The sequence below is a fragment of the Chelonoidis abingdonii genome, chromosome 1 (assembly GCF_003597395.2).
Source record: "Chelonoidis abingdonii isolate Lonesome George chromosome 1, CheloAbing_2.0, whole genome shotgun sequence".
In the NCBI taxonomy this organism is placed as follows: domain Eukaryota; kingdom Metazoa; phylum Chordata; order Testudines; family Testudinidae; genus Chelonoidis; species Chelonoidis abingdonii.
In genome coordinates, this window is record NC_133769.1 from 306,538,074 (window position 1) to 306,556,631 (window position 18,558).

Consider the following 18,558-nt stretch of genomic DNA (forward strand, 5'->3'; position numbering starts at 1 on the left):
TGCATTAACTGAGGATAGCTGGAGGGTAGTCAGCTCTGCCAAAGGCTACAGGGAGGAGAGCATAAGAACTGGCTTCAGTTAGATACCCAACAGGGCACTGGAGGATGGTTTCCATTCTTTGTGGCAGGAGAACAGTGAAAAGGGAGCAGAACAGGTCTGAGAATCTGCCTGTGATTGGGATTCCTTGGCTTTTATTAAATAATATGCTTGATCCTCAGACTGAAAAGGTCAGACATCACCAGCCTCATTTCTCAGCTGCAGCCAGTGGTTGCACAGTGCAATTGTGCTATGTACTGATCTGTTCTGCCACAGCAAAGCCAGAACAGATATCAGGCTCTGCTCTCTCACCCTCTCTGACAATGGACCCAAAGGCTAATATACCACATATGGATCTGTACCATTTCCCTGTAGACATGTGTTTTTCCCATATCACTCTTAGGAGGAAGAAGGATTGGTAGGAAGAGACAGGTTCCACCTAATGAAGAGAGGGAAGAACATCTTCGCAAGCAGGCTGGCTAACCTAGTGAGGAGGGCTTTAAACTAGGTTCACTGGGGGAAGGAGATCAAAGTCGTGAGGTAAGTGGGGAAGTGGGATACCAGGAGGAAGCACGAGCAGAAGAGCGCAAAAGGGGAAGACTCCTGCCTCATACTGAGAAAGTGGGATGATCAGCAAGTTATCTTAAGTACCTATACACAAATGCAAGAAATGCAAGAAGCCTGGGAAACAAGCAAGAGGAACTGGAAGGCCTGGCACAGTCAAAAAATTACAATGTGATTAGAAATTGATTTTATAAAGTCAATTGTGTATGTGCCCACTAAGTGCATTAAGTTGGTGGAGTGCATCCTCACTACCGTGGCTAACATCAACTCACAGAGTTGTGAACTGTGGGAAGCTATCCCACAGTTCTCGCAGTCTCCACTGCCCATTGAAATTCTAGTTTAAGCTCCCAATGCCTGATGGAGAAAAAACATTGTCACAGGTTGTTTTGGGTACATGTCTTCAGTCTCCCCTTCCTCACTTCCTCTGTGAAAGCAACTGCAGACAAACATTTCACACCTTTTTTCCTGGGTTACCTGTGCAGACACCATAGCACAGCAAGCATGGAGCCTGCTCAGCTCACCAGTGCTGTTATGAGCTTTGTAAATACCTCGCACATTATCCTGCAGTATGTGCAGAGCCTGGCTAAGACGGCAGCACAAGGATGATTGTGAGGTGGACATGGATATAGACATGCCTGAAAGCACAGGATGTGGCAATTGGGACATCATAGTAGCAGTGGGCTGGTTGATACATTGGAATGCTGATTCTGGGCTCAGTAAACAAGCACAGACTAGTGGGACCGCATAGTGTTGCAGACGTGGGATGATTCCAGTGGCTGTGAAACTTTGCATGAGTAAGGCCACTTTCCTGGAACTTTGTGAGTTGCATTCCCCAGCCCTGAAGTGCAGGAATACGAAGATGAGAGCTGCCCTGACAGTTGAGAACTGAGTGGTGATAGCCCTATGGAAACTTGCAACACTTGACTGCTACCAGTAAGTCAGGAATCAATTTGGAGTGGGCAAATCTATTGTGGGGACTGCTGTGATCCAAGTAGCCAATGCAATCACTGATGTTCTGCTATCAAGAGTAGTGACTCTTGGAAATGTGCAGTGGATGGCTTTGCTGCAATGGGTTTCCCTAACTGTGGTGGGGCGACAGATGAAACACATATCTCTATCTTGTCACCAGACCACCTTGCCAACCAGTATATAAACCACAAGGGACACTTCTCAATGGTGCTGCATATACTGGTGGATCACAAGGGACGTTTCACCGACATCAGTGTGGGATGGCTGGGAAAGGTGCATGACACTGGCATCTTTAGGAACTGTTTGAGCAGCTGCAAGAAGGGACTTACTTGCCAGACCAGAAAGTTACTGTTGGGTATGTTGAAATGACAATATTATCCTTGGAGACCCAGCCTACCCCTTGTTCCCATGGATCATGAAGCCATACACAGGCAGCCTGAACAGTAGTAAGGAGCAGTTCAACTATAGGCTGAGCAATTGCGGAATGGTAATAGAATGTACCTTTGGATGTTTTAAACTTTGCTGGCACTGTTTGCTGACTAGGTTAGAATCATAGAATATCAGGGTTGGAAGGGACCACAGGAGGTCATCTAATCCAACCCCCTACTCAAAGCAGGACCAATCCCCAGAAAAATTCTTGCCCCAGATCCCTAAATGGCCCTCTCAAGGAAAATCACAGTGGTCAACACACCCGCAGTGAAATGGATGTGCCTCACTCTGGGAAAACCACCTTGGTGATCATGGTATCTCCCCTGCCAGGTAAGTATAGACCTCAGCACAACCAATATTCCCATTGTTCTTGCTGCTTGTTGTGTGCTCCATAATATCTGTGAGAGTAAGGGGGAAACTTTATGGCGAAGTGGGAGGTTGAGGCAAATTGCCTGGCTGCCAATTTTGAACAGCCAGACACCTGGTCGATTAGAAGAGCACAGGTTGCGGTGCTGCGCATCAGAGAGGCTTTGAAAACCAGTTTCATGACTGGTCAGGCTACAGTGTGACAATTGTGGGTGTTTCTTCTTGATGCAAACCTGCCCCCTTTGTTGATTTTAATTCCCTCTAAGCCAACCACTCGCCCTACTTCGATCACACCTGGAAAAGGACATAGAGTCACTATTGTTTTGAAACCATACATTCTTTCTTTATTAATTAAAAAAAAAAGGAGATAACTGATAAGATAGCCAGGGTGGGATGAGAGAGGAAGGGAGGACAAGGCCACTTTCCTTATTGTAGGCACACTACAAATCAAAACTCTTTGAATAACAACTTTCTGTTGTTTGGGCCACCCTCTGGAGTGGAGTGACGGGTGCCTGGAGCCTCCTCTCCCCCCTGTGTTCTTGGGCATTTGGGTGAGGAGGATATGGAACTTGGGGAGGAGGGCATGTGGACAAGGCTTTCTTCCGGCAGCTAACAGAAGTTACCATATCACACGCCCTGGTTCTTATGAGGGACTTAAATCACCCCGATTTCTGCTGGGAGAGCAATACAGCAGTGCACAGACAATCCAGGACATTTTTGGAAAGTGTAGGGGACAATTTCCTGGTGCAAGTGCTGGAGGAACCAACTAGGGGCAGAGCTCTTCATGACCTGCTGCTCACAAACACGGAAGAATTAGTAGGGGAAGCAAAAGCGGATGGGAACCTGGGAGGCAGTGACCATGAGATGGTCAAGTTCAGGATCCACAATTGCTGCTTCTTTCGACACAGAAAAATTGAAACAAGAATAGGTGAAATATTGGACTATGCTAATACAAACAAAGATTATTTCTTATTTTCAATTTTGGTTATAGACTCTTCTCTACGACCTCTTCCCTCCAGTTGTGTCTCAAAATAACCAAGTGAGCTTAATTTATTATTGTATCACCCACATTTTATATATTGATAACTTTATAAATATAGCCTTATCCTCTCGGAGTTATTCTGTTCAATTTGCAAGACTCCTATAGATTTCCTGAAATTCTACCTTTCAGTAAAGTACTGTATTGAAAACCAAAAAAATATTTCATTTATTACAATAAATTTAAACTCAGGTTCAGTGGCATTAGCAAGGATTTTAACCTTCTGTGGTACCTTTTCCCGTCATGCTACCTTGCTTTAATAAAGAAAAGTTGCATGGAGATAAATTCAAGATATTTTTTATAAATTATAAGATTATACATATTAGGTTGTTTTCCAGTATAGAATTATGTTAACTAATGTGCAATACTTGCTCCAGAATGAAGATTAATGGGCAGGTGAGATGTTTGGGTTGCAAAGCCTTTATTAGCCATCTGTTTAAGCATGAAAATAAAATGTTCAACCTTGAAAATTATGTTATTAAAAACAAACAGAAAAAAACATAAGTGGACAAACAGAAACCCCCCTCACCACAAACAAAAATCCCCTTACCTTCCTATTTAAGAAACGTTTGGGTCTAAGTTCTTATTTTCAGAAATATTTACTCTGAGACTTGGTTAAATTACCAGCTTTCTGCTAGCATCCAATTTCATTGTAGAGTAATACATAGGAGACTGCGTCTGATCTGGGATTATGTTGCTTGTTTTCAGAATTTGGCAAGGTATTTTAGAAATTTTAGAGACCCGAGATAACTTTGAAGTTGGATGAACTATAATCCTCAAATAAAATCAATATATGACCCAAGGTTTTGATACAAATCATATACAATACATTTCAAAAATATACCAAAAGGGAAAGACTGGAATACACAACAACTAATCCAAAACCACAAGGGTCTGTGAACAGCTGGGTTATTTTTTTGGATACATATAAGCCTTTGAATTAAGCTGTATTGTTTTTTTTCAAATAAACATGTTTTACATGTGGCGTTGAGAACTTATTCTTGATAATCAAAACTACGCATGTGCTTTAAATAAATGTCCCTTGTCATATTGTTGGTTGGGGCAAACTTGCATGAAGAAATAAGTAATATACTGAACTAGGCAAGTGTAGTAAATATACCCAGTAAAAGGAACTGTTTACAAGTATGGAGATAATATTTTAACTATTTGTAACTTGATTCACTTGCTTTCTTTCATTTTGAACACTTGTTGACAAATCTGAGGGAATATACGTGATTGAGAAATAACATATTTGAGTTTTCTCACTATGTAGTATCCTCACATCTTCTTGTCAAACTGTCTTAAATGGGCTATCTTGATTATCACCACAAAAGGTTTTTTTTTCTCCTGCTGACAATAGCTCATCTTAATTAATTAGCCTTTTAGAGTTGGTTTGGCAGCTTCCACCTTTTCAAATTCTCTGTATGTATATATATCTCCTCACTGTATGTTCCATTCTATGCATCTGATGAAGGGGCCAGTAGCCCATGAAAGTTTATACTCAAATAAATGTGTTAGTCTCTAAGGTGCCACAAGTACTCCTTTTCTTATTTTACCTATTTATCTGGTTTAGGATTTTATAGGGTTAGTCACAGTTTTTACCAGTTGGAGCCTGTGCATTGTCCTGATAATCAATTTCAGATACAGTGAATTACAGTAATTCAGCCTAGTCGTGACAACTACATAGGTCTCTATGGCCAGGTCCTCATCTGAAAGAAAGCACAGTTTGTTGGTGAGGTGGAAGTGAAAGAAGGCATTTTCAGATATCACTACTACCCGGTCTATCAAGCTTATCAAGGAGTCATATACGACCCCAATGCTTCATATTACTTTGATGAACAGGGGCTGTATGACTTTGATGGAAGATAAAAGCAATATCTTATCTAGTTCTTCATGTGGAAGTGTGTACAAAGCAATCAAAGGTGTGACTGCAGCACATGTAGATATACCCTGCATGCTTTAGTCTACCTAGCTTTAATAACAGAAGCAATCAAAGAGTCACAGTGTTTAAAGCCAGATAACCTAATCTGACCTCTGGTACATCACTGACCACCCAGCACCTGCACAGTAAACCCAAGAAATGAAGTCTGACCAAGGATTATCCTTCAGGATACTAAACTATTATATGCCACAGACAAGGAAAATAATGGACCATGATGAAGCAGCAGCAGCAGTAAATGCAGCAGGAAAATCTGTAGAAGCCAACCTGGGACCATTGGTATGTACCCATGCTGCCATCCATTCTGCAACAGTTTCACTACTATTGTTATTTGAGTTAGCTGAATCAAAGTTAGCTCAGGTATGTCTACAGTTACACACTTCTGATGGCAGTGGAGACATAACAAAAGTTTCGCCTTACCAACCAGTATCACTTCAATCCTGCTTGAGTATTTCTTTGGTCAGACAGTGTCATATTTTTCTTCTCTCAAGCTACAGACAGTACCATGGTGGCCATGGTGAGCTAGCATAGATTAGAGCAGCTCCAAAGCTTGTTTTGGCATGGTTTTCATTTGAAGTGAAGAAGAAGTGTAGGTCAGTATCATCTGCAAATTGTTAGCTGGCATCTGAGGACATGGGTGAATACAGTCTCCTGTGGAGAGATATTAAGTAGGCTGGAGGAAATGAGTAGACACAGCTACACAGATGAGATATTTGACCATGTAGGCACAGTTGCACATCACGACCCTCTGAAAGCAGTTTGTGATGGAATAAAACCATTTGAGTGAAGCAGTAAAAAGACATGCTAATTTCCTGAGGCAATCTTACAGAAGAAGCCTATGATCCATGGTGTCAAATGCTTCAGAGAGATGCAGAAGGATCTGAATGGGTGTTCTTCCATTGTCAATGGCAGAAAGAATTAATCCATCCATCAGTGAGACTAGCACTGTTTCCATACCATATCTGTGTCTGCCATCTCATTAAAAGTATTTAAGAAATATGCACATTTGCTCTTAGAGCCTACCTTGAACTAGCATCATAATGATCTTGCTCAGAAAAAAAGTGGGATAGATAGATGAGGAAGAAACTTAGTTATGTTACTAAAATAAGTAAGCTATTGTAAAATGTAGGATTTATTGAATGGAGATAGTGAGTCTAAGCCAGTAAGTAGTTAGTGATGCAGACTGTATGTCCAAGTATTCTTTCTGTCCTTACTAGCAGGGCTGGCTCCAGGTACCAGCTTACCAAGCAGGTGCTTGGGGCGGCAACTCCGGAGCAGGGCGGCACTTTCAGGTATTCGGTGGCAATTTGGCGGAGGGTCCCTCACTCCAGCTTGGAGCGAAGGACCTCCTGCTGAATTGCCGCAGATCACAATTGCGATCGTGGCTTTTTTTTTTTTTTTTTTTGGCTGCTTGGGGCGGCAAAACCCCTGGAGCCGGCCCTGCTTACTAGTTATGATTCTATTACGCTGTTTGAGTCAGCTCACCCATTGAATGATTTTTGATACCAAAACTATTGAATTGTTCGGAGGACAATAATGCAAAACTCAGCCAACTATGTTTGAAATGCAGAAGATGTGGTAGGTGTGCGCCCACAAAAGATCATATACTATAAATTTCTTTTTGATAAATGGTCAAATTTGGATTCTTTTCTGAATCAAAACCAAACTCTAGACTTCTTCAAGTTCCCCACCACTTGAATAGAGTCAATATGAATGATATCTTGGTGATGAAACCCAATCACAGACACTAATTTTTAACATATGTGGTAACTATTCCTATTCCTTGGTGTCGGGCCTAGAAAATCCAAGGCAGCTCCCAAACATAAGCTTCCCAGATACTGTAGTAGTGCAATGTCAAACTTATGAATATTTTAATACCCTGTACTTTTTCAATGACAATAAAAAATGCATTAAACAATATAAAATTTTAATGTTTATTTTATTATAGAATGTTATTACATTTTATTAGCTAGATACTTTTGATATTTTATTACACTAATGATAGTCAGACCGCCATTCCTTTGTGTTGATGATTGTGACTGAATACTTTTCTTTTATAATTTGTATCTTTGTCAATAACCCTGGAGCTCAATTCATACCTCCGTCTCCACTCTCTTGTAATGTTAAAAAAATTGCATGTTCCAAAAGCCCAAGACACTGCATTGTTAAAGAAATACAACACAAGGAACTACACCAAATAAAATTATTGACCTTTTCAGTGACTGTGTACCAAGTAACTTTTCAAAATGCATGTCTTCATTGTGCCATTCTTACGTGGTACATGTGCTGGTTACAACTATTATTAATTATTAATTATCAATAGTAATAGTAGTAATAATAATAATTAAAATGAATGTGTGCTTCCAAAGTCTTCATTCTGTAGCAGAGACTAGGTGGGGGATTCAGCTCCTCCACTTCCCTTGATTTCAGCAGAAACTGAAGCTGCTGCTCAGTTTCTATTTCCTGGAGAATTCCGGCTCCTTCTTAAATAGCTCCTAAGAAAAATCTCTGAAGAGGTCAAGCCCACTTGGTGACCAATGGGAGAGGGGAAGATGCTGTTGGGGCCATAAGAACCTAACGTCCTGACTCTGTGGCACGCTGTGAAAACTGGAGGTATAAATGTGGTGGAAACAGAAATGTCAAGCTAGCTCTGATATCCTTGTTCTTTAAAATTCCTAACAATTTGTTCTCTTTTTTTTTTTAACTCCATTGCAGTTTGAACTACAGTTTTCATTGAACTGTCCACAGTGGCTACTTCCATTCTGACTGCTTACAGTCAATTTAGAACCCAGCAATGCGCACATTTTGTTCAAATTGTTTCTTGCAATGTACTATACCTTGTATTTTGCAGCAATGAGTTTCATCTGCCATCTGCCATCACGCTACCTATTTATCAAGCTTCAGGTCTCTCTGAAGTTATTCAATCTTCTCAAGTATTGACAAACCATAATAACTGGGTGACATCTGCAAACTTTATCTCCTTCCTGTTACACCATTTTCTAGGTCATTCATGAATATATTAATAACACCATCCTAAGGTGGATCCTTGAGGCACTTGATCTTAATTTCAAGGAGGAAAATGGACTGTTTATTCCTACTTTTTATTTTTTGTCTACGAGCCAGTTTCTCACCTGTGACAGTTGTTTGCTTCTCACTTAGTTTCTTTAATGTTTCTTAGAAAGAGTTGGGGTTAAAGGTTGTTTCAAAATTCAAATAGATTATATTTACTTGTTTTTCATTATAAGCTAGTTTGCTGGAACACTTAGAGAGTTCTATGTACTAAATTCAGAGCAAAAGGTGATAGATGACCTTATAAAAACCCAGATAGACTGGATATTGGAAAGACAGTTCACATTTTCAGACTCCATTTTGCTTTATGCTCATCATAACATATTTACCCAGGTGAATCATACTCTTTGCTACTCACCAGCCCACCAATTTTAATGAGAGATTGTATATTATCACTTCCACCTTCAGAAATCTTTGATGAATTTTAAACCAGTCCTGGTAAATTGTTGCTATTTAGTTTAATTACATTTATTTGTCCAAAGTGCGAGCGTAAAACAAGAAAGCCAAGATAGTACAATATTCAGGATTTATTCTTCCCTCCACATAAACTGTCCTCTCCCATCAAGCACTTTCTAAAAGTAGAGTTCTCTAAGTTCCCAGATATGACACTATACCAGGGATTCTCCAACTGGGGGTCGTGAGCCCTCAGTGGGTCGTGAAGTTAATACCTGGGAGGTCATGAGCTATCAGCCTACACCCCCAAACCTCTTTGCCTCCAGAATTTATAATGTTAAATATATAAAAAAGTGTTTAAAATGTATAAGGTGGGGGGTTTGCACTCAGAGGCTTGCTGTGTGAAAGGGGTCATCCGTACAAGAGTGTGAGAACCACTGCACTATACATAATCATACTATAATACCTCTAGTAACACTATTTCACCAGTTCTTGTTTGCATGCCAAAGTCTCTGATGTGCCTCATCTTAATTACCAGAAAAAGAGTCTCTATATAGGGTGAGAAATAATGCAAAAATAATATGATTCCTTATCCTCAACTCTTTTCTTTATTCCTGCCATCCTGTGGACTCACTGATTCTTATCTGTTTAATGAATTTCATCATTGTCGTCATCTTCTTCTTCTTCCTCCAGATGTCTTAATGAGTTTTCCTTATTCTGGGCCTTCTGCATCTCAGAAGACTGCATATCTTGTGTTCCTGATAGAGCCTATAAACATTTTGATTGCATTATCAAGTAGTGGATGTGGTTATAGCACATAATATTTTAGATTTTTTTATGGAACAGTCTTCAACAATCATGTTGGTATTTGACTGTGAGTAGAGCTTATATATTTCTCAGAATGAGATATAAAAGAAGTCATCAGATCCAGATTGTTTTTATCAAGTTTATGATTGCATGCACAGGGGTCGGCAACCTCTGACACGTGGCTCGCCAGGGTAAGCACCCTGATGGGCCAGGACAGTTTGTTTACCTGCTGCGTTGGCAGGTTCAGCCGATCGCGGCTCCCACTGGCTGCGGTTCACTCTCCCATGCCAATGGGGGCGGCAGGAAATGCTGCAGGCCGAGGGATGTGCTGGCCACGGCTTCCCGCTGCCCCCATTGGCCTTGGACGGTGAACCGCAGCCAGTGGGAGCCGCGATTGGCCAAATCTACTGACGCGGCAGGTAAACAAACTGGCCCAGCCCGCCAGGGTAAGCACCCTGGTGAGCTGAGTGCCAGAGGTTGCTGACCCCTGGTATATCAAAATGCATCAAATAAAGCCACCTGTTTTAGGAGCTGAAACGAATTAATGTTTTTTCAAAAATGAATGTTTGTTTTGCTCACCCGAATATTGCAGATTACAATGCTTATTTCCTCTTTATTGCTCTTAACCATGTATACAACCCTAGTTGTATACATGCCATCAGAAAATAGAGGCTACAGCTCAAACATTTTGTTCAAATCTAAGTGACTAGGCAATTTAACTCTCTGGTCAATTTCTTTTCTGCTATAACTTCTAAAATATTGATGATGTGCACAATAATATTTTAAAAAGTCCCAGAACTGATTGGGGGAGAGTTAAGAAGGGAAGAGGTGAGAAGATACAGAAAGAAAGCTAACTCACTTATAAAGTAATAACATAATTCAAAGACTGATACTTACATTACTTACATTAAATCTTGACAATGGCCAAATGCTGTCTGTCACATCTATTGGTACACAAGAGACCCAAAAGGACAATACAGTTGACATGGTTCTGCAACATGGAGGGTCAAGGCAGACCACAGAATGGCAGTTTCAGGAAGCTCTATGCCTAGCAGAGTTCAGTTCTGCATTGCATCTCTCAGAGGCAGCATAGAGGGTAGACTGCAGGGACATGGAGAGGATGGCCTTGGAAAAGTTCTCTTTGGATTATGATGAAGGGCTGCTTTCTTCTAACACTGAACAAGGAACTTTACTAGAATAAGGATACCATTATCCCAAAAGCTACTGTCACAGCCCCAGTAAAGCTTCCCATCTGGTCCTTTCACAGGCTGCTATGTTTGGATACCACCACTCGGTCCCCATACATTCTTAAGCTTCATTTAGTCTGGGTAAGCTGCAACACTGTCTCTTTCCTTGTCCTCTCTGGCACAATTCATGGGCACAGGGTTTCTCTTTGTTAGCCCTTCATGGAAAGCATACACTTGTACTCTTCTCCCCCATCCACATGTCTCTCTCTGCGAGTTTTCAAATCCTAGCATCAGCATCTGTTTGGTTTGTCCTGCTTCTGGGGAAATTCTGTTCCCTCAAACCCCAGTCCCTCCTGCAGAGAAGTTGAAGAAAACTGGCTGTATCTAGGGTGCATTTACTTCTTTTCTCTCCCTCTGTAAATTCTATTCAGATGCTGATAGTCTTTAACAATCAACTTCGTAGATAGACACACAGGCACTTCACCTCTTTCTCCTTACAAGAAGGAGCATGAGGCAGAACACAGTCAAAAGACAGACCTAGGGATACAGACCATCCATAATATCAAATTGGAATTTAAAATTTGTACCTAGACGGATACCCCAATTTGTGATGTTCATATTTTTTTTTCTTCCTCTGCTTCACTGTAAACCTTCCTCAGCCTGGCATCTTGCTAGGAGTTTAAAGAAACAGTGCACATATCATTTCAGAGTGGCCTTTTGGCTCTTCTGTTCCCAAGCCTATGGGATCTTGCTGTAGCAGAGGCACAGACAGGCACCCTCTTTACATCAGGCTGGTAGATCTAGATTTCTTCTCAGTCATTCTAAGAACCCTTGCTTTTACAGAGGAATGCAACATTTGGCCCCAAAGTAGGGTAGAGTACAATACATCTCTGGAGAGTTTATAGATATCTGTAAAGTCATTGTAATGTATAAATGGCAAATGAAAAGAAAAAGAAAAAAAAATACAGAAAGTGAGAGCATGTGTTTCAATGGGACTAAATGATGGCTTCTGGCACAGCCTTGAGCTAGGTTTTGTGAGTAATCTACTCCACTCCAGGAAGAGCTCTACCTGATATTGTGACTCAAAAACATTCCTAGTCCTTCTACTGCTTCCTCCTTGCCTCTTTGGGGATGAGGGTAATCATTTACTACATGTCTAAACTAGCAATAGTTCCCATGATGGCTCAGCTGGGCCAGCCAGCAAATGTGTGTGTGGAGCAATTCATCCTCGCTCCGTCCTCATGTGATATGGGGGAAGTATGGAAGAACCTGCTTACTCAACATGGGAACCTAAGATGGGATCTAAGGAGGGGCAGCAGGTTTCTTCCTTATTCCCTTGTGCAGGTGCACAAACCTGGTCACAATCTGGCCTGTAAAACTTAATCAAAGCTAGCACTGGTATCAGAGTCTCTTGAAAGAGAAATCTCATTTTTAAAGTGATCTAAAACTAACTAGAGCAGGGGTTGGCAACCTACGGCATGCATGCCAAAAGTGGCACACGAGCCGATTTTGGATGGCACGCGGGGTGGGCTGAGCTGCTCAGCCTGCTGCCGCTCTGGGGTTTCCACCACCGGCTCCTGCCAGCCGGGCTCCCACCGTGGATCCCACTTAGCTCCTGCTGCTGGCCTGGAGGAACCTCAAGCTGGCAGCGGGCTGTGAGCCCAGCTGACGGGAGCTGGTGGTGAAAACCCTAGAGCGGTGGCTGGCTGATCTGCTCAGCCTGCCACTGCTCTGGGGTTCCCGCTGCTGGACCCTTACCAGCTGGGGTCCCTCCCCCCCCGCACCTCAGCCCCACTCAGCACCCGCTGCTGGCCTGGGGAAAAGAATCCTGCACTGGCAGCAGGCTGAGACTTCAGGTGGCAGGAGCCAGTGGTGGAACCCCGAGAGCAGTGGCGGGCTGAGCTGCTCAGCCCACCGCCACTCTGGGGTTCCCGCTGCTGGCCCCTTGCCAGCCAGGGTCCCACTTAGCACCCGCTGCTGTCCTGGGGGAAGGAACCCCACGCTGGCAGCTGGCTGAAACCACAGCTGGCAGAAGCTGGTGGTGGAAATCCCAGAGCAGTGGTGGACTGAGCTGCTCAGCCCGCTGCTGCTCTGGGGTTCCCACTGCTGGCCCCTTGCCAGTCGGGGTCCCACTCAGTGCCCACTGCTGGCCTCGGTGAAGGAACTCAAGGCTGGCAGTGGGCTGAGACCCCGGCTGGCAGGAGCTGGCAGCTGAAACCCCAGATGAGTGCTGATGGAGATGCTCAGCCCACCCCTGAGACCCCAGAACTGGGCGGACTCACCCACTCAGCCCGCTGCCGCTCTGGGTTTCCGGCTGCTAGCCCCTTACTAGCCCCTTATCATCCGCCAGCTCCACTCACCTCAGTTGCCGATCTGGGTTTCGAGATGCTGACCTCCTGCCAGTCAGTTATCAACTTATAACTCAGAAGCCTGTGTGCAGTTTAAACTATCTTAATACATGCCATCAGACATTGAAAAACTCAGCAAGGAAAAGCAAGGGCAAGGATCACATGAAACTAATAAGATCTGCATTTTAATTTAATTTTAAATAAAACTTCTGAAACATTTTGAAAACTTTGTTTACATATAACAGTAGTTTGGTTATATATTATAGACTTATAGAGAGACCGTCTGAAAAACGTTCAAATGTATTACTGGTACTCAAAGCCTTAAATTAGAGTGTATACATGAAGACTTGGTACACCAAGGCTGAAAGGTTGCCGACCCCTGAACTAGAGATAAGAGAGAGGCAACTTTTCCAAATTTGAAATGTTTTGATGAAATTGAGCACAAGATTTTGTCACTGCCTGGAAGCTTGTGAAAAACAGAAGTCACGTTTGCTCAACTACTCACATGCTTGAATTTTTGGAAGAAACTTCCAGAGAAAGCAGTATCTCTTCCCAGAATAAGTGAGATGAGCTCAAGGATGCCTGCTATGGCTTAGCCTTGCAGGAGGTGCTGAGTGGGAACTATTTGCAACCTCCCCTTGCGCTGTCCCTCTCAGGATCCAACCAAATTAGAACCTTTGCCAAAGTTCTGCAAATATTTTCATACTCAAACAAAAAAACTTTTTTTTTAAAGCATCAAAATTTATGTTTCCACATGCTCTTGTTTTGTCTGGGACTAGAAACTGGAATGCCAAAATACTTTGAAAAGCTGTTCTCCTGGCATTTTCCTCTAGGACCAAAACTGACAAAAATCTGACAAGAAAACCTGTTTTCAGATTTCCACCACAATTCTGCACACTCAGGAGGTTCAACTCGCTCAGATAAGCTACAGCTACACCACTGAACATTTGGATGTTCATCTCAATCAAACCCAAACTCAAAACATTTTGAGTTTCCCCATCACTAGCTAAACATGTAAGGTACAGTACTAACTCTGGCCACAGTTTTCAAATAAACATTTATTCATTTGGAGGAAATGTCAGTGTATACCAGGTATGTCAGTCTGCAGTAGATGAGCACATTTCACAGATGTATTGTTTATGGCACATCATTCAGCACTTGAAAGATTAATCATGTCCTCTGTGTTCTAAGTTCTTGTTACTTTCCAAAGTCTGCTTGTTCTGCACATGAGGTTGCTTGCCTTCCAGTAAGCTGGGTCAGTAATTTATTTCCTGTCCTTTACAGTTACCAATATATATTGGGATAGATGCTGTGAAAGCTATTCCCATAGTAATCATATGATCAAGGTGCCACTGTGTCTGTCTCAAAGGCTGAGACTGCAGTCATCACAGTGGAGTGCGTAAAAACTACCGTGGGAGCAGCACTAAAAAGCATAGGTAAAGAAACTATGGTTATGGTGGTTTTTCATAACCTTTGTAGTTTAGAAGAAATGGGGAGGGGTGCAGGCTAAGAATTTACAAAGAATATGAATTTACAAAAGATTGTCAGCTCTTATTCATATCCAGGTAGCCAATTGAATAGGAGGCATGGAAAGGCAATTGGAGAGGAGTTTAAAATAAAATACTCAAAAAAAAATTCTTGTTTACTTTACATACTGGATAGTGGATTTTAAGAGCAACTAGAGAGATTGCTCAGATACCATAATAATGGGTGCCATATAGAACCAAAACAAACAGAGAGAAGACTTTCACACTTGCCAAGGATGAAACTCATTCCACTATTAAGGTCCTGAGAAAGGCTCTGTGTTCTCTTTGGCACTTGGGACTTACATGGAGCTTAAAAGGTGCATATGTAGGCTCTATGCATTTGAGTCAGTTTCACTGAACAATGTTCTGTGAAGAACCATGATCTTACACTTACATTTGAAACTGAGCATTTTTAATATAAAGAATGGAAGGAAAAAACCCATTCAGTAAGCCATCTGAAGAGCTTTTTTCACAGTTAATATAATCTGTCAAGTCTCTAACAATTATGCATCTAGTATATTGTGAAAAAATCCAACTATTGTCATTCTGATTGAACTGATAAAACTCATATGTTATTCAGTGAATATTTTTTTTTTTAAAAAAAAAGCAAAACAGATTTGAACAGTGGATTCTTTGCATGGTGTGCATCACCTGTATTATTATATACTCAAAATTCACTTTTTGAGCTTTGCAACTGGTCACCAAAGTCACATGGTATTATTTTTGTTCTCTGATTTGATGATCTAATATTTATTAACTATTTTCCCTTCTTTCCCAAACAAATGTCATTGTGTTACATTTATGTTTAGGTTAAATAAATATCAGCTTTGAGCCTGAAATTCAGAAAACCTGCTGTACAAATGCTATCCTAAATTGAGCAAAATAGTATGAGAACATGTCCAAATCAAAATGTAATTCAGAAATAACAAAAACATTCACAAATACATTCCCCACTATTGATCCAGTGCCTACTGAAGACAACAGTTGACTCTTCACTGAATGCTGGATCTACTGTAATTCAATTTTATTTGTAATGCACTCACCTTAGTAAGTGGCAGAAGTTGCTTTCAAATCCTCTGTGAGACAGCAGGTTCTGATACTGGAAGTCATTCACAAATTCAGTAGCTTTCAAAAACTTTTATTGTGTGTAGGTTTGTGATGGGAATAAAACAAACCAGAATGCATGAAGACTATTTCTCTTACTATATGTCTGTGACTCCTTGTTGGAAAATGTTGGTTATGCTCTTTAGCAAACAACTTCTGTTTTAGGGTTTCTGCCACTGATCTGCCGCAAAACTGAACCACCTGGCCTTTCTATCCCTTCAGTAGCTAGACTCCTTTGAATCCACACCTGTGTTTTAATACAACTATTAAATATTCAGAATTTCCTATGAAAGGAGAAATAATTAATGTGAATGTTATATGTATACCGTGTTATTTAAAGTAATTTATAATGATGCAACACTAATGTAACTGTACACAATAAAATATATGTAAAAATGAGATATATCCCTCAATCAGTGGAATTCATGGATTTAATAAAGTTTGCAGCCAGATGTTTTCAGTTTATAGCCTCCACTATTATTTGAACTGTGGTAAGCAGCAATGATAAATATGTATTATCCATATTTTATATTATTATTATTATTATTATTATTATTATTATTATTATTATTTCATTACAGCCAAATAAGCAAATAATTGTAATTCAATTTTGTTTTCAAAGCAATCTTTACTGAATCTACCTGCATATGATGTTGGATTCCCCTGTGACTTCTATGGACAAGAGTTGGCATTGACTTAAGTTCTGGGTTAATTTATTTTTATGACTTCTCACATAGGAAGCAAGTCTGATCCTGTATTTGCATATGTAGTTAGGGGAACTAGGGGGAAGTTTTGAGACCTTTGTCTTACAACATGCTCTCTTCTCCTGCAGAGACCTCACATGCCACTCCTCAAAGGTGGACACAATCTTGTGGCACAGACATCTTCATCTTGGCTTGTCCAGTGCAACGAGTTTCCAGATTTTAATGTCTAGCTTCTATGCTTTGAGATTGCCCTTCAAGATGTCTTTATATCTAAGGATTATCTTGCTCAATTGGCTTTAGAATATCACTTTTGTAATACCATAAACTTCCATGAGGACCATGTATCCAAGCTGGTGAAGTTGGGCTGTAATGAGCGTGCTTTTGATGCCAGAGATTTGGTATCTTTCAAGGACTTCAGTTTTGGGGACCCTGACCTGCCACTTGATGTTGCAGATGGATCTTGGTCAGTGAAGGTGGAAGCTCTCCAGCTGTTTGATGTGGCATCAGTAGAGTATCCATGTCTTGCATCTGTAGAGGAGTGAGGTGAGTACAACAACCCAGTAGATTTTTCTCTCGGTTCTAAGGTAGATTCCACAGTCCCTCCAAGGCCTGTGGTTGAGCCTGCCAAATGCCAAGCTGGCCTTTGCAAGGTGCTGAATGATCTCATTATCCAACAGTGTTGCTGGAAAGTATGAAATCCAGTTAGTAGAATTTCCTAACTGAATTGAGGGATATGCTGTCAACTGTGACAATTGGATCATAGTGCTTGTGATGCTGATGGTATGGCGCTGGCTAATACATGTTCTCCATCTTTTTCTGAGTGATTGTGAAACTGAAGCATTTGTGAGGCACAAGCAAAGAGATCCATGATAAATTGAGTGTCCTCGAGTGTGTGTGCAAATGAGGATACAGTTATCAGCAAACAGTTCAGCTACATAAGTGTGGGCTGTGACTTACTGTAGATTGAATAGATCCCCATGAAATCTAAAATAGATGTATACACCCCTGTCAAAGTCCTGAAATGGCTGAAAAGACAATGGCAAAGAGTACTGGAACCATTAAGCATCCTTGTCATCCTTGATGACAGGGAAAGCTTCTGAGTCACCATACTCGATCACCTTGACCATCATGCCACTGAGAAATGAGTGGGTTACAGTGATCATCTTCTCTGGGCAGCCAAATTTATGAAAGCATTCCCATAGGACCTTTTAATTCACTGTGTCAAAGGCCTTGGTCATATCAACCATCTCCATGTACAGATTTTTGTTCTGTTCACGAGGTAAGAGGACAATTTCTGCAAGGATCTTCCCTGTTAGAGACAGCAGTGAGATTCCACAATGGCTGTCATAGCTAGATATTCTTCCCTTCCTTTTATATAGCTGTACTATGAAATCACCCTTATAATACTGGGGCATGGTCCACTGTTCCTATAAAATATTGAAAAGGCTGGTGAGTTTCCTGATCAAGTGGGTACCTCTCATTTGTACACTTCAGGTGGAATGAAATCAGGGCCTGGAGACTTGTCTGCAGACAGCTATTTGATGGCTGTCATAACAGATAGTAGGAATTAATAAAACAGAAGTACTTTATATCTCTTTTGACTGTAAAGGGTTAACAAGTTCAATAAGCCTGGGTGTCACCTGATCAGAGGACCAATCAGGGGACAGGATACTTTCAAATCTTGAGGGAGAGAAGTTGGTGTGTGTGCTGTTAGTTTTTGGTTGTTGTTCTCTCTGGGTTCTGAGAGTGACCAGATGTGCAACCTGGTTTCTCTCCAATCTCTCCGATACAGGCTCTTATAAGTTCAAAATAGTGAGTACTAGGTAGATAAGACGAGTTAGACTTATGTTTGTTTTCTTTATTTGCAAATGTGCATGTGGGTGGAAGGAGTTTAATTGTGTATTTGGTTGGAAGGAGTTCAAATTTGTATTTTTGCTGATAGGATTTTAATTTGTACTTGTATACTTAGGCTGGGAGGGTATTCCCAGTGTCTATAGCTGAAAAACCCTGTACCTATTCCATTTTAAATTTACAAAGATAATTTTTACTGTTTTTCTCTCTTTAATTAAAAGTTTCTT

General features: G+C 41.2%; 1 pseudogene; it reads right to left on the reverse strand.

The window, feature by feature from the left end:
- Nucleotides 1–2,181: 2,181 nt before the first annotated feature.
- On the reverse strand, nt 2,182–2,336 carry LOC116815135 (U1 spliceosomal RNA; annotated as a pseudogene).
- Between the last annotated feature and the right edge of the window lie 16,222 nt (nt 2,337–18,558).